The following is a 6,088-nucleotide window of genomic DNA, read 5'->3' on the forward strand; positions in this document are numbered from 1 at the left end:
GAAAGGAGCCCACACTAAACACTGAAATGTATTCAGAAACCGCTTTCTGAATTTCCTGACACTTCTGTACATCAGTCAATAAATGTAATAAACTTGCATTTACACACAAGCCTAACAGAGCACTTTTGAGTAATTTCAATGGAAGGTGAAACTGATTAAAGTAAACCCACATAATATTAGTATGAGGAATAATGGATATTTTTAAGTAGCAGCATTGAAACATTAAGACATTTGACAGAAAGGAACTATGAACCACTCTTTTGTTCAGGAGTCACTAATTTATTTGCAACAGAACTTCTTTCTGTTTTATTTCACAGATCTGTTCTAGATGCCAAGATCTTCCTGTCTTTGCAATGATGAAATATTTGAACAAAAGTCAGGAGCCAGACCATAAACAGTTTTTTATTGTTTTCATTTTTAAGTAAGCTACATGGAAACACAAACTTCAGCCCACATCTCCCCTCCCTGCCCACTACTTCCACTACCACCAAGCCCTGCAACACACGCATTTAGTGATATAACAGCAGCAATGACCAAAAAAAGTGGAACAATGTGGACTTTCAAATAAAAGTTGCCACTGCTGGTAGCTTCAGTGAAGACAGCTCAGTACAGAGGAGGAGGGGACTCTACATTTGCAAATGTTCATCTGAATGACTACTAGAAAAGCATATTTACTGAACTTCAGCATCACTACATGACTACAAGCAATAGTGAGAACCACAGAGGCAGCTGTCCTCCTCTGCTTGGCAGGACAGGCAATCTGCTGGGAAACATATACAGTGATTTCAAAGAAGAAAAGAATATGAACAGGTTTGTTGGAACTGTTTTGTATAATTTCCCAAACTTTATGTGGATACTAAAGCAATTCAGCATAGTAAATGAAATCACATACCATCATGTTATTACACTGATGCATTTATCATGTGCCCAGATATTAAGCTGCAAAGCAGAAACTCCAACTGTAGTTTCTTGGCACTGTCCATTAAACACTCCTAAGAACCACTACTAATACCACTATTTTGGAGCTTTGAAGTCAGAGGCAGGAGAAGTCTCCTCACTAATTTCTGCCTCTGTGAACACAAAGAGTGAGAGAAAGCTACCTATGAGCACAGTGGGATGCCTGATCTCCAGCACTGGATTAAGCCTCTTTGCAAACAGCAAATAAAAGCAGTGATCTGAAAAAGCTAATCAGTCCCTGCTGTGGTATTTAGACTACCTCAGTTGCCGGTATTGGATAATGTTAAGCATATTAAAACTTCTGTAGGCAAAATAGGAAGCCAGTCCAGTTCACCTACATCCAAGATCTGCCCTCAAATGCAATCATGATCACTTGGCTTGTCATTAGTTGAGCCAGGTACTTCTTTTGCAATACAAGAAATGCTCGTTTTGCAGAGACATGTGTGATATGCTTTATGTGCATCTGTCACAAATTAAGAACACCGTAGCACGGAAGTGACTTATTTAGGGCTCTACAACCACAACTAGGGCAAGTGTATGATCTGGCTTAAAAATCTGCCTTAAAAATAAAGTTGTAAGAAGTTTACTTGAGAATGTCTTCTCAATGTCTTCTACAGTAACAGTAAGAACAGCTCACCCCTCCAAACAACTCTCCATACTCCAAGTGCATGTCTCCAGGGAACTAGGTCTAAACTTCAGTTGCTGATTATTGTTCATGCTAACGTTACACTGTAGCACTATGACCAAAGCTAGAACAGATATAGTCTGCAGACTTAAGTTATATTGTCTAATTTACAGAAAATATTCTAACAAGCTGTAGTTGCATTAATTAAGAAGACATTTTCTAATTCTACCTTGTGCACTATGTCAGTTACTTAAACCAGATGCCTGTTCTGGACGCATTTTCTCAGCTCTACCCTAAAAGAAGTTGGGCTCCCCAAGGTTTATAAGGTATCGGATCATCCTATTAAATCATGCTTGTGGTGACAGAAAAGCATTTGTACTAAGGTTTAACCAGTGCATGAGGCTTTCTTCTGGGAATGATGAGCTCAACAAAGAAACCTCAGTAAGAAACATTGCCTCTCCCATCACATCTGTGAGAGGCTGACTTGTCACTAGAATAGACACAGTACAAACGGACAAAGCAAATTCTACTTCTCCTGCTAAAACCTTCAAATACAGTAACCTGGCTAGTTCAGCAATCTCCTATTACGATATCTCAAATACAGTGAGTCAGTAATTTAAAACCAGTCACCAAAACACAGCAAAAGTAACAGCTCTTCAAATATCTGGTCTTGCAAGATAAGCTATAAAAAACTAGTTTAGGGTCTCCTAGAGATTGGACACTGTGTACAGTGCTCATTGGGTCCCTAATGCCACTTGATTAAATGGCACACCAGCACAAAAACCTGAAATGGCTGGAGCTCAGGGATTCCATGGGGGAAGGAGATTTCTGAATGGCACACAGCAAGGTGATGGAATGCTGCAGAGAGACATGGACATGGGTCAACCTCTCAGCTGGGCGAGGGGTGGGAAGAGCAGCATCCCCTCTCCCCATTGCCCAGTTTGGTATAAAAAGCACACATGGGAGGATCAGAAAAAACAAAGGAGGGACAGCTGGGAAATTCAGACAGTGTAGGCTGAAGATATTAGGAAAACACTACTAAAAGGGTTAAAAAAAAAAAAACACCATAAAAAAGAGCTGCTAGTTCCAGCCGACTCTCCTTATTTCAAACAAAGCCTTATTTAAAAAGAAATCATTTCATGCAAGCATACAAAATAGTCATTCTGTAACTCAAGTGGTATTATTGCAGATAAAGACAACTTGCCCCACTGAAGTCTTTCATTATCTTTTATTGTAGAACTTTATGCTAAGCCTCCAGTAATAAATGATGCATTTGCAAGAACACACTGCACAAGTTAAATCAATCACATACCACTGATTTATGAAATAGAAATGAAGGTTGGATGCGACAGACAAATCTCACTGCTGTGGCATTGCAAAATATCCTACATTTACTGTTGGACTTGGGAACTGCAAGAGAGATGCTTAACTTTAAAATTAGGAAGTGGCAATACAACAAAAATTCTTCTTTTCCAGTTAGTATGTTAAGAGACGCAAAATATTTTAAAAAGAACACTTGAAAGAAGTTTACTTAGGTTTGAGGAATAAGTGGTGCTCTAGACAGCTAAAAAACCAAAACCCACCACCACTATACAGCTGCAGAGAGCAGTGAATTAAATGACCAGTAAAAAGTACCTAGAATTCATTAAAAAATGGCTTTGTGGTAAAGATCAGTAATGCTTCGCTCAGAGACTAACTAGCCTTAAAAAAAAATATTTAAAAAGGATCAATTGTACTTTCAAACGCAGTGTAATTTCTCTGTAGGAAAATATGCACTGTCAAATGCATTGAAACACAGCAGTGAAGAGTTCTGTCACTCTTTCAAAGACTCAGTTGTCTGTAGTCATCCTTAAAATTTAAAAAAGCAGAGCTGCATTTTCCAGCAGACCGTCACCTTAAAAGGTTAGAACATCTGCATTTTCTAGTATAATCCTGTTAGATGATCAGTACTGACTGCATGCAAGACTTGAGCACTGTTGCAACATCTATGTCATCCTCTTAATACGCTTTGAAGAGGAAAACCCTAAGTTTTATCGTAAGTAGTGATTACTTTTTTGCTAACCACGGGTATAAACGGATCCAGTCCTTCCTTGCCTGTGGGTAGACAAAGGTCATGACCATGAGCTGTTCATCATAAGATGACAAGGTGCTTGCCTGCAGCTGCACCTAACTGCACAGTTTGCCTACATTAGGAGCCCAACAGCCTTGAGCCATACCAGACAACCACTCAGAAAGCATAAAGCAGCATTCTGCAACAGCAAAGCCACTGGCATTACCTGTCAGTATCACACAGAGAAACAGCTCCTCAGATAGGTTTTCTGAAGCAAAGACTTTCATTTTGAAAGTAAATAGTTTTGATCAGGAGACAAAATAAAAACATACTATGTTTACCAAAAAGAATAATGAAAACATAGTTGCCTCAGCACCATAACTTTAGATATCCATTGTAGGCATGGATCCCTAGGTAATGCTCCTTCCACGGTTCCACATAATCACTGAGGTTGGAAGAGAGGTCATCTGGACCAACTCCCCTGCTCAAGCAGGACCATGTCGAGCCAGTTGTCCAGGGCCCTATCCAGACAGCATCCGAGTATCGATAAGCATTGAGGCTCTGCAACATCCCTGGGCAACCTGTGCCAGTGCTCGGTCACTCTCACAGTAAAAAAGTCTTTCCTGATGTTCACAGTTCTGTGTTTCAGTCTGTGCCCACTGCCTCTGGTCCTGTCCCTGGACGCTAGTGAAAAGAGCCTGGTTCTGCCCTTTTTATACCCTCCCTTCAGGTATTTATATAGATGGTGTAAGATGGTAAGATTCCCCCAAGCCTTCTCTTCTCCAGGCTGAACAGTCCCAGCTCTCTCAGCCTTTCCCCATAGGAGAGATGCTCCAGTCCCTTAATCATTTTTGTGGCCCTCTGTTAGACTCTCTCCAGCATGTCCAGGCCTCTCGTGCTAAGGAGCCCAGCACTGGTCACAGCACTCCAGGGGTGTCTCCCAGTGCTGAGCAGAGAAGAAGGATCACCTCCTTGACCTGCTGCACCACCCCTCCTAACTCGGCCCAAGACACCACCGGTCTTCTCTGCCCCAAGGACAGAGACTCAAGAATTTTCCCATCTTTAAGTGAAAGCTCCAACTCCAGAGTGGGTAAAACCTGGCAGAAACATGTAAGTCACTACAGTAATATCTGTACCAGTACACCAGGGCATATGCACACAGATGGCAGGATCGCAAAAGTCTTGTTTCCAATCACACGAGCAGAAATTCATGGGGTTTTTAGGGGAACAGATACCCCAAAGCCCTACACCCAAAGGCTGGGATATGTTTTCCTTCACTAGGGACGTAAGCAACGTGACGATTTCCACAGGTTGACCGGTTAAGGTTCAATTTTGCAACTAGGCCTGTGTTCACAGTGGTAGAATCCCTTCACTCTCTGCTCTGATACTGCCATGTGTAAGACCCACAGCATTCTGTGAGTCTCCCTTTAGGGTCGAGGCCTCAGTTACTGTTTACTGTCCAGAAAATAAAAATAAAAAATACAAATACAAGGGAAGAATACAACAGCCGCCACCAGCACTGAGAGACAAATCTAGTAGTCTTTTTAGCTGTCTTTAAAACTGCACTTAATACAGTATCTTGTATGTGTTTCTGCCCATCTGGGGGGTGCGAGAGCCTAAACCATTTGAAGTTATTAAGAAAATGACCCAAATTAAAAATCCTTAAAAAGAGAGAAAAGAAAAAAAAAAAATCACCAGCCACTGGTTTTCAAATTCCAGTCTATAGACACCAAAGCGTCTATCCTATTTTTACACTTTGCCAAAGAAACACAAGAAAATCCAACCTGCAGTTCAGCTACTTTGATGCTGGGCCTTCCAGCTCCACTGGAAAGTTTTAAGGGGTCTGCAAGCCAGAAAACACTCAAAACCCCTGCCATGCACCAAGATGGCTGTGGAGTAACTGCTCTCATCCACACCAGGGCAGTGCAGAACACACTGCTGATCTGTGCAACAAATGGGGGAACAGTGTTTATTTTAGAATTACTGCTGGAGGGTTCTGTTCAATTTCTTCCTTAATTTTACTATTTATGAACTGAAGCAGAGACACCAAGATACAAAGCACTCTAGGAAAAGAAAGTTTCCAGCAATACATGTTCGATTTGATCTCTTTCCACTTCTAGAATGAGTCACGCTGTCTGGATGCTTTCTGAGCATGAAAATTTGAACTGTCTAATTAACTTTCCCTGTGACAATATTGGGTGGCCAGACAATGGTTACAACTGTACAAAGTGTACGCCGTCATGCTTAGCAAAGTACTTTTATTCAAATTTGTTCTGTCAGAAGAAAATCCTCTAACAAAACTAACATGGTTATGTGAAAGAAAAAAGTATTCTCTTCATTTAAATACAAATTTAAGAGACTTAGCTAGTCAACCTAGCATCTTTTATCTGTGCCACAGACTATTATTAAGAGTTTGAAAGGCTTGTCAGAGGAAAATAGGCCTCTCAAACTGTCTA

This window comes from Nestor notabilis, unplaced genomic scaffold (assembly GCF_000696875.1).
Source record: "Nestor notabilis isolate BGI_N333 unplaced genomic scaffold, ASM69687v1 scaffold7726, whole genome shotgun sequence".
Taxonomy (NCBI): domain Eukaryota; kingdom Metazoa; phylum Chordata; class Aves; order Psittaciformes; family Psittacidae; genus Nestor; species Nestor notabilis.